This window comes from Lactuca virosa, chromosome 3, assembly GCF_052849685.1.
Source record: "Lactuca virosa cultivar CGN04683 chromosome 3, Lactuca_virosa_CGN04683_v6, whole genome shotgun sequence".
Taxonomy (NCBI): domain Eukaryota; kingdom Viridiplantae; phylum Streptophyta; class Magnoliopsida; order Asterales; family Asteraceae; genus Lactuca; species Lactuca virosa.
The window spans coordinates 255,866,078-255,876,831 of record NC_136428.1 but is presented as its reverse complement, the minus strand read 5'-3'; positions in this window follow the sequence as shown (position 1 = coordinate 255,876,831).

Below are 10,754 nucleotides of genomic sequence, written 5' to 3'. Positions count from 1 at the left end.
TTATGAATCATATGTTCGTAACCACAATTTTTATGAAGATGGTGGTTGTATTTCACCCAAAAACCAACATGCATGTTATGATCTTCAAGCTTAGATGCTTGATGATCAAAGTATGTTGTTAAAAAGCTTTCAAATATGTCATAAAAAGATTTATTCACAAATAAATATCTAAACCTTCTTTTCTGCTCAAATTTGATTTTCCTAGAATCCAAACAACAAAACAAGATGATCTGGAAATTTTTAGAAATAAATCATTTTTCTCGATTTATTGTTATTTTTGCAAGAAAATAGACCAATAATTCATATAAAATACATTTGATGGTCAATAAATCCTGGTAAATTACGGATATCACCTAGGCACTGAGTAAAGACGTTTCATGAAGTTTCATGCATTTCTATAACTGTTTTCTCTTGATCTCTAATTTATTTTTATTGAAGAAAAATGAATAGAAACATACAGTTATAAATGCCCAAAAGAATATTTCATAATTTTCACGTATTTTAGACATCATAAAAGCTCCATGAAAAATTTTCGATATTTTTCCAAGACCATTTCATATTTTTCCTAATTTAATGAATGTTTTAGGGATTAAATTGATGAAAAATAGCTACACTTATCCAAAAATTATGAAAATTAATCATAATATCTTATATTACATATAAACAATAAATAAAAATTTTAATGAATTTTAACTTCTGTTTAATAATTTTTCCTGAATTAATGATTATTTAAATGAATAAAACAAAAAAAATAGTTAAACTGGTTGAAATCCAAATTTAATATTTTTCGCAGCTTATATATATATATATATATATATATATATATATATATATATATATATATATATATATATATATATATATATATATATATATATAAATTACCAGTGGAAAAAAAAGTTTGAAGAATTTTCTAAACTGTTTCCTATTTATTTTGATTTTTTCTATAATAAATACACAAAAATCCTAAAAATCGTGTTAAACTGTTTGAAAATACATTTTATTATTTTTCCCAGATTATATAGCTTGCATATCGGTAGTGCACAAAGTTTGGAGAATTTTCTTAACTGTTTACTATTTATTTCTATTTTATTAGTATTAAACACATTGAAATTCTAAAAATAGGGATTTACTGTCCAAAAATGACTTTCAAAAATTTTCCCAGATTATGTACACTGTAAAATAGTTACACAAAAATTATAAGAATTTTTCATCATAGTTTAATATTTTTTCATGATTTTATGATTATTCATGGAATTAAAATGGTGAAAAACAGTTAGACAAATCAAAAATTCAAGAAAATTTATCTTAACATCTTTGACTTCAATTGAAACTAAAATAAAAATTTCGGGAAATTTTAGAACTAAATTGATTTAGTTTTTGAATATTTAATCATTGGAACACCTCTTTGTTGAGTCTAATTATATTGCATCTTGGGCCTTATGTTTTGTATCCGGATTGGGCCTGTCCATCCGTGATTATCTGATAGGGTTATACTATAAATATGCATGCATGTATGCATTAGACGATGTTGATTATTACGTTTATAGTTTTGTAACCCTAAACACCTCTACAGTCGAAGTTCTTAATCGAGCTCTTCTGATGTGTTGAAGTATTAATCATACGACATATTCAAAGCCATTCTTGTGTTCTTTATTACATTCTTAATTGTTTGCTTGCATAGAATCTAACGATCCTAATAGAACTTTGTTCTAACAATTGGTATTAGAGCAGGAGACTGTGTGATCAATACACATTCCTTCTGTATTCAGAATTCCTTAGGGTTTCCGCTTTTATCGTATAAATAGAAGTCGTCTTCTTCATAGCGACGGTAACTCTGTTTCAGATAAAACCCTAATCTCAAGTTTACAGGTTCGGTTCTAGCAAGCTCACCATGTCTCACGAAGATTCGCAAACAAATCCCATCAACATCTCAAACAACATTGGATCTACAACCAGGATACCCAATCTCTACACTCAAGATTACGAAGTATGGGTGTATCACTTTGAAGACTACGTGGTTGGATCTGAAGATAATGGCTATCTCATCTGGGAAGCTATCACATTTGGGCCGTTTGTTCACTCACGAACGAACACGACAGTTAAGTCCCAAAAGGAATATAACAAGCTGGTGGCGGATGTGGATAAGATGCCACAGGATGAGAAAGACAAGTTGCTGTGTAACGTAAAGGCCATGAGAATGATCAGATTCGCCTTGCAATCTGACACTTTGGGATAGGTTGGGATAAGTTGAAAGAACTATATTCAACTGATGAAGATCTAGAACACTCCATTCAAACCTTGCTACTATTAGAATTTGGAGTTTTTGAACAGAAACCAGAAGAAAAACTCATACAAACTTTCGATCGGTTCAATCATCTCCTGAGTAAGATGATCAAGCATGGAATAGAAAGAAAGTTGATCGAGCAGAAAGTGACCTTCATGAACGGTCTGAGACTAGAATGGATGGCTGTGGTTTCAACCGTGAAAGCGCATGAACAGTTTAAAACTTACTCACTAGCGAAACTTGTGGGAATACTTAAATCCCATTAAAGTGTAGTAACCAAAGAAGCAAAAGTAGTTTCTGGTGTGGGATCGCTGGCCCTTGTCTCAAAAGCAAAAAGCATTGCAGAAGAAGAAGATGAGTCTGATATGTCTGAGTGTGACCTTACAAGCGAGGAATATGCTATGATGGTCACCAATACAAAGAAGTTTCCTAGAAGAAAATTTCCTGTCAACAAGAACCGAAACTGGCAGGGAAGTTACAGTTCTGAGAAGGTGAAGGATGAAGCGAAAGTCTCTTCTCAAAAGGATGAAGACAAGAAGGAGAGCAAGCTTGCAAGAGACTCTGGGTTCGACTGCAATTACTGTCATGGCAAGAACCACTTTGCCAAAGATTGCATGCTGAGAAAAATGGCTGAGAAAAGAGATGGTGAAGATGATGAGGCGTACTACATGCGCAAGTTGGAAGAGATCAAGAAAAAGAAGGCGACTAATAGCTCTATGAATGCCCTGATTGTGCAGGAGAATGCAGGTGAAGATGAGTTCGGTGGCGTCGAAGTATGGTCAACCGATTCTGAAGATGAAGAGGTGAGAAAGCCCACTCATGGAAGGGCTTACGTGGCAAAGGAAGTAGGTTCGGCTGGAAGATGTTTGATGGTCACAGCTGGTGCATCAACCGAGAGTGCAAGTAAGGAACCGAACCTGACTGAGGACAAGTGTTTTGCTGCCAAGCCTGTGAGTGAGAAGATCAACGACTGCGACCGGCTGATCAAAAAGGTACAATCCATTCTTGAATCACTTAAAGTTCCAATAACAGATTATGAAGAAGAATTAAATGAATTAAATTTTAAATTCTCTAACTTAAGTGGTAGTCTCATGCAAACTCGCTTAGCGAATTCTAACCTAACTGACCAACTCAGCAGGGTGTCTTCAAAAAGTGAGGAGAGAAGGATGTGGATTGAGCTGAAGGAGGGAGAATTAAATAGAGCTAGGGATGAAAGTATTTATTTGCAAAGAGACAATTTAAAGTTTTTAAAACAAAGGAATGTTTTTTGTTTAATTGCTAAGCGTTTATATACTAATATTGCTCAATTGCATTTAAATTGTGAGATAGGAAAGAAAATTCACAAAATGATCTTGCCCTTTCTTGAATTTAAGGAGGATGAGGTCATCGCTGAGTGTGAATCTATTGTGTCCTCAGAAGAAACGTCCATTCATTAAAAAATCGGACTGGACAAAATAGAAACCTTCATTGACTCTAAGGAACATAAATGTATGCTCAAAGATCTTTTAGATGAAAATGATAGGTTAAAAATAACGTCTGAAACTATAAAATCATTTGACTCGTCCAACGCAAAATTGATTTCAGAAAATAAAATGAACTTAGAAAATACGTCTGAATTTGATGAGGAAAGTGAAATGAGCGAAATCTCAGTGGAAGATGTTGTTGATTGCTCAGAGTTTATGAAAAGCGAAACCGAGAATGAGAAACCCCTCATATCTAAAAATTCGGTTGAGTTTGCTCGCTTGTCAAAAGACAAGACAAAGAAACTCAAGGAAAAATCTATGGTCTATCAAAAGGTTCAAACGGTGCCAAATCAGGTGTATGCAATTACGGGAATCACTGCTAAACAAACAGCAGAATTACAAATCCTGGTCGACAAAGACAATGCTGAAGGATGCGACGATTACTTCTGGTCTGCCCCCATTGACAACGCAGACGAAACCGTAGGCTTATCCGAGCAGACTTCATGGAGGGTTAAAGGAAGATATGTTGCTGAACCCATCAACAAACCCTCAAGTTTTGACAAACCAAGCACAAGTGGAACCAAATAAATCCCTGAAGAACCAATGACAGAACCAACTTTTCCAGCAAATACAACCGAAAGTCAAAAGAAGAAGCCAAAGGCCAGCCTTAATATCCACAAATCACAGAAGGAGTTAGCTGAACAAAAACGCTTAAGAAATCAAAGATACGCAAAGAATCTGAATGAGCGAAAACGTCACTGGGAATCTCAAAATCCTAACTACGTACCTCCTAAGAAAGAATCCACGGATAAAGGAAAGGAAAAACAGAAAGGAAAAGAAAACTTCAGCCCAAATTCCTACTATTCCAAATCTCAGAACCGAATGTCTACTTTCGGTTCCCAAACTAAAGTACCGAACCGAAAGTCAAGTTTTGGTCCCCACAAGGGCTCACAGAACCAAAAGACACGTTTCGGTCCAAACGTCAAAAAGCCTACTTTCAGTACCAACAACAAACATCAGAATCGAAAGTCGAGTTTCAATCCTAAGTCTAGTTTCGGTCCCTCTAACTCACAAAGCAAATTAACTTCAGTGAAGGATATCAAAGGCAAGGGAAAGCTTGATTCTGAGTCTAATGATAAGAAAAAGTCAGCTAACCCTAGGATTCAAAATAAAATTCCTAAACCATCTAAAAACACACAAACTAATACACCAAAACTTAAACAAGATAAATCTAAAATCAAGGTGTATACCATTAAAAGAAAAGATCAAACCACTCTCGTAAAAAGTGTTGGATTAGTGTCTAAGTCATAACTATATTTGGAATGTACTTGACCCGACCAGGCATGGTTCATTTGGGTTGCATGGCATCATGCACTTGGATAGACTAAATGAGAGAAATAAGACACTTATGGTTATTAATATATTATAAGTTCTAATATATTAATAATAAGAATAATAATATTTAATTAGTATTGATCAAGAATTAATTTAGAATTAATTATGTGATCAAAAGAAGACTAATTAAATATATGGGTTGATTGTGTAAATCATCCATAACTTATATAGTGGGCCAAAGCTCCATGGATAATCAAGTTGGGTTAAACCCATAGGATACTCCATGGATGCTCCATGGAGGTTACTTAACCCATGGGTCATGGAAATGAAAGGTCATGACAATTAGGGTTTACATGGTGTAACCCTAATTGTAACATACTATATAAGCATCATATTATTCACCAAAATCGGCCACTAGTGTGTGATATGAAGGGCTAGCCGATTTCTTGAAGTGTGGATTTCTCTCTAAGTTATTCCAAGAGCATTTGATGTTGTGTGAGCCATTTGAGGCACTAGGCACTCAAGCCCCATGGAGTCAAGCTACACTACAAAAGGTATGAATTCTAACTTGATATATTCATATGAATTAATGTTATTATGCTAGTTAGGATGAATACCTTGGAAAGTTCATATTTTCATGTATAATAGAGAAAACATAGATCCAAGGTATTTAGGGTTGCATGTACACTTAGGAGTGTTAGAATGCTCAAAACCCAACAAAAAGAACATATTTGGTTGATATTTCTACTGCAATTCCTTTTTATGTGAAAAACTCACCAGGACCCAAGAAACTTTGGGTTCCTAAATCTGCTTGAATTTGCAGGTAATTAGTGACGAGCAGTTCGATGATGAATGGTATATAGATAGTGGCTGCTCGCGTCACATGACAGAAAGGAAGGAAGAGTTGAGGGAGTTTCGGTCCCTAAAAGATGGTGGGTGTGTAAAGTATGGCAATAACTCCTATGGAACAATCAAGGGATATGGTATGATAACCAATGGCGGTTTCTCAATTCGCAAACTGGCATATGTTGAAGGATTGCAGCATAACCTCATTAGTGTGTCACAATTAGTTGTGGGAACGGGATTGAAAGTATCATTTGATGATGAAGGCTCCGAAATAATTGAGAAGCAATCGAAAAAGGTTCTGCTAAAGTCTGAACGCAAGGGAGAGATGTATCCTTTAAATCTTAACCCGATACGAGGAAAACCAGCAATATATCTGTTGACAAAGGCGAACACTGATGAAAGCTGGCTGTGGCATCGACGTCTTTCGCACCTAAACTTCAAAGACATTAACAAGTTGGTGCTGGGTGATCACGTACGAGGACTTCCTCTTCTCAAGTTTGACAAGGAACATCTATGTGCAGCATGTGAAATGGGCAAACAAAGCAGAAAGAGCCACCCTACAAGAATCAATACAAAGATTGTTGAAGCCCTTGAACTATTGCACATTGATTTATGTGGACCTTCGGCCATCGAGAGCATCGGTGGTAGTAAGTACATCCTTGTTATTGTAGATGATTTTTCACGCTTCACCTGGGTTTTCTTTCTTAAACAGAAATCAGATGCAACTCCCAAGTTGAAGATATTTATCAAGCAAGTGGAAGTGCAGCTGAGAAAGACGGTGAGGAATGTCAGAAGTGACAACGGTCTGGAAATCAAAAATAACGAATTTGAGGACTTTCTGGCTGACAAGGGGATAACTCACAATTTTTCAGCTCCTTATACACCACAACAGAATGGGATTGTTGAAAGACGAAACCGTTCTTTGTGTGAAGCAGCCAGAACCATGCTCAGTTTCGCTTCTCTTCCGTTATACTTCTGGGCTGATGCAGTTGCAGCCGCGTGCTACACTCAGAACCGATCTTTGCTCAACAAGCGATTCTCGATCACTCCATACGAGATAATAAACAATCGGAAGCCCAACGTCAAATTTTTCCATGTGTTCGGTTCAAGGTGCTTCATCTTTAATTCAAAGGAGAATCGAAACAAGTTTGACGTCAAAGCAGATGAAGGAATTTTTCTTGGTTATTCTCTCTCTTCAAAAGCTTACAGAGTGTTGAACAAACGCTCCAAACGAATTGAAGAAACATATTACATCACCTTTGACGATAATTACATGAAGAAAGTGCAAAGGAGTGAAAATGACTTAAGTGAAATATTTCCTGATGGACAGGTCTCGGTTCCAATATCCAACTTATTTGAAGAGTACATTCGGTTATTTGATGAACCAGAGAAAGCGGCACACTCAGAGGCGAAAGCAGCAGATAACAAAATTGATAATCTCAAAAAGATTATAGATGAAGCTGCCAAAGAAATGGAAGGTGAACCTCCAGGTGGTCAACCCTCAACTGACTCTCCATTCAACGGCTCACTATTCAAGGGGGATAGTTCATCCACACCAAACACAACCGAAGTATCCTTCGAGGGGGAGAATCCACTTCCGTCCTCAACTCATAAAGGTCCAGGTGAGGGAGAACATACTACTCCAAACCCACCCCATAGTAGTTCAGTCGAGGGGGAGAATCCAACTCCCACAGAGGATGCAAACTCTGATGCTGCAAAAGGTTACTCTTCGTCAGTTGAGGGGGAGAAAGAGAATGCAACTGACAAAGGCGAGGATGATCAATCAGAACTTGAAGAGGAAGTGAATGCTGAATTGGATCCAGCATATGACCCAAAGTATCCTCCGTTAGTCAAATGGACCAAGGACCATCCCAAAGCTCAAATTATTGGATAATCATCTGAAAAAGTACTCACTCGTTCACAGTTGAAAGCGAAACAAACTGCATTATTCTATAAAGTTTAATTCGTTCATCTCCAAGATCGAGTCGAAAACAGTTAATGTTGCACTTGATCATTCTGATTGGGTTCAAGCAATGCAAGATGAGCTCCATGAATTTGAACACAACCGAGTTTGGAGGTTGATTCCTAGACCAAAGGATGCTTCAGTGGTCGGCTTAAAATGGGTCTTCAGAAACAAATTAGATAAAGAGGGTAATGTCATTCGCAACAAGGCTCGGTTGGTGGTTAAAGGGTATTGCCAAGAGGAAGGGATAGATTATGAAGAAACCTTCGCTCCAGTAGCAAGGTTGGAATCAGTAAGAATCTTCCTTGCATATGCTGCTCACAAAAACTTCGAAGTTTTCCAAATGGATGTCAAATGCGCCTTCTTGAATGGAGAACTAGAAGAAACAGTGTATGTTGAGCAACCTCCTGGGTTCGTGAACGAGAAATTCCCTGATCATTGCTATGTGCTGGATAAAGCGGTTTATGGTCTGAAGCAAGCACCGAGAGCCTGGTATGAAACTTTAACTCGCTTTCTGAAAATGTCGAAATTTAAGCAAGGTTCGGTTGACCCAACCTTCTTCCGAAAGAAAGAAGGCGAACATCTAATGATAGTTCAAATTTATGTCGATGACATCATCTTCGGCTCCACGAATCCTAGCTTAACAGCTGAATTCAGGAAGTTGATGGAGACTAAATTTGAAATGAGCGCAATGGGTCCGATTAATTTTTTCCTTGGTTTAAATATTAGACAGGGACCAGAAGGAATCTTTATCAACCATGAGGCGTATACAAAGACCCTGCTAACAAAATTTGGCATGACAGGAGACTCAAAAGTAAAGGTTCCTATGGCATTTGGCACGAAGTTAACACCTTCTCTGGAAAAACCTGTTGTTGACATAACACTTTATCGACAAATGATAGGGTCCCTTATGTATCTAACAGCTAGTAGACCGGACATTATGTTTTCTGTTTGTTATTGTGCTAGGTTTGAAGCTAATCCAAGAGAACCTCACATGGTGGCGGTGAAAAATATCTTCCGTTATCTGAAGCGAACCTCATCTCTCGGTCTCTGGTATCCTGCTAGATCTGGATTCTTCATTCAAGCCTTTTCTGATGCTGATCTTGGAGGATGTGGTCTGGACCGAAAGAGCACTACATGTGGATGCCAATTTCTTGACGGAAAACTGGTTAGCTGGCAGTCCAAGAAGCAAACCTGCGTGTCACTCTCAGCAGCCGAAGCTGAGTATATAGCTGCAGCATCTTGCACTTCTCAAGTTATATGGATTCAAAGTCAACTAAGATATTACGGGCTAAGTATGAAGAAGATTCCTCTCTATTGTGACTCAGAAAGTGCAATAAGGATTTGTCACAATCCTGTGCAACACTATAAGACTAAGCATATTGCACTTAGATATCATTTTATCAAGGACCACGTAGAAGATGGGAACGTGGAAGTACATTTCGTTCGGTCCTCTGATCAACTGGCTGACATATTCACTAAAGCCTTACCTGAAGCGAGTTTCAATAAAATTCTGCAAGGCATGGGAATGATGGAAGCAGAGTCGGTACCGAATCCTTAAATCTCTATCAAAAATTTAGACAAGCGAAATGGAGCGAACGCTCGGTCTATTTCGGCTTCATAATTTTCGAGAACCGAAATGAACCGACCGCTCGGACTATTTCGGCTCTGGAATTTTAAGGAACCGAAATGAACCGACCGCTCGGTCTATTTCGGATCCATAATTTTCGAGAACCGAAATGAACTGACCGCTCGGTCTATTTCGGCTCTGGAATTTTAAGGAACCGAAATGAACCGATCGCTCGGTCTATTTCGCTTCATTCTTTTAAGATAAGGTTTCGGTTGTACATTTTGTTTAAAGAGTGCTTTGTCCAAATTTATTTTGTCTTTTTGTTTTTATTACTTTTCAGAAAACTTCAAAAATCCAAAAATATTTCGTCTTTCTGTTTTTATCATTTTTCAGAAAAGCTCAAAACAAATTTTTTTTTTGTTTTGTTTATTTGTTTTGTTTATTTGTTTTGTTTGTGTGATGTGTTTGTTTGCTTGTTATTTTACATAGGTCCCAAGTGTACCAGTACAACAGAATTTGGAGCTAAGGCAGGTATGATTATTTACATAAGAACTAGTTAAGGGTCCCTAGAAGCATGCTGCTGCATGTTGACCAATGACTCTACGACTTCGAGCAAGGCTTTAATGATTCGATCTCTACCTATCGTTTCTTCCCAATCAGGCTGTTAAAATCCACTCAGTCTAGAGCTACCTTACTCTTCTCATATGAGTTAAGAGTTTTTCTGTTTTGTCACGTTTATATAGCAGAAGGTACTTTCGGTTCTTTAGCCACCTTCCTTATTTTCTCCATCTACTTTCGTTTCACCACTGTAACCCTTGAGACTCTCGGTCTTTACCACTGAGGTTTATGGTTGCACAAAATCTGTGTTCATGATCTTAGATACGTATACCACGTACTGAGTCAAACCCACAATCCAACACCAACAACGAATTGACGGTGAATTGTAATATTCAAGATCTTACTGATTAACTAATGGAATCTCATTTTTATTTTTGAGTGATCTTTTATGAATTTGTCTAACACCAAGACTTTTTATTCCCATAAAGATCCAGTTTATTTTTGTTTTTTTGAGATTTATATAACTTCTTTCGTCACTATAAACTATATCCTACCTACTTGTTCAACAGATCACATCGGTCTCACAAGTACTTCTTCCAATGTTCGGTCTTATGTTAAGTATCGACGTTCGGTTGAAGATAAGCCACCTTAAGCCTATATATTATAAAGAAGCCTTTCAATTTTTCTCTACAAACCTTTGATCGTCATTTCACGGGATCCCATACAAGCACT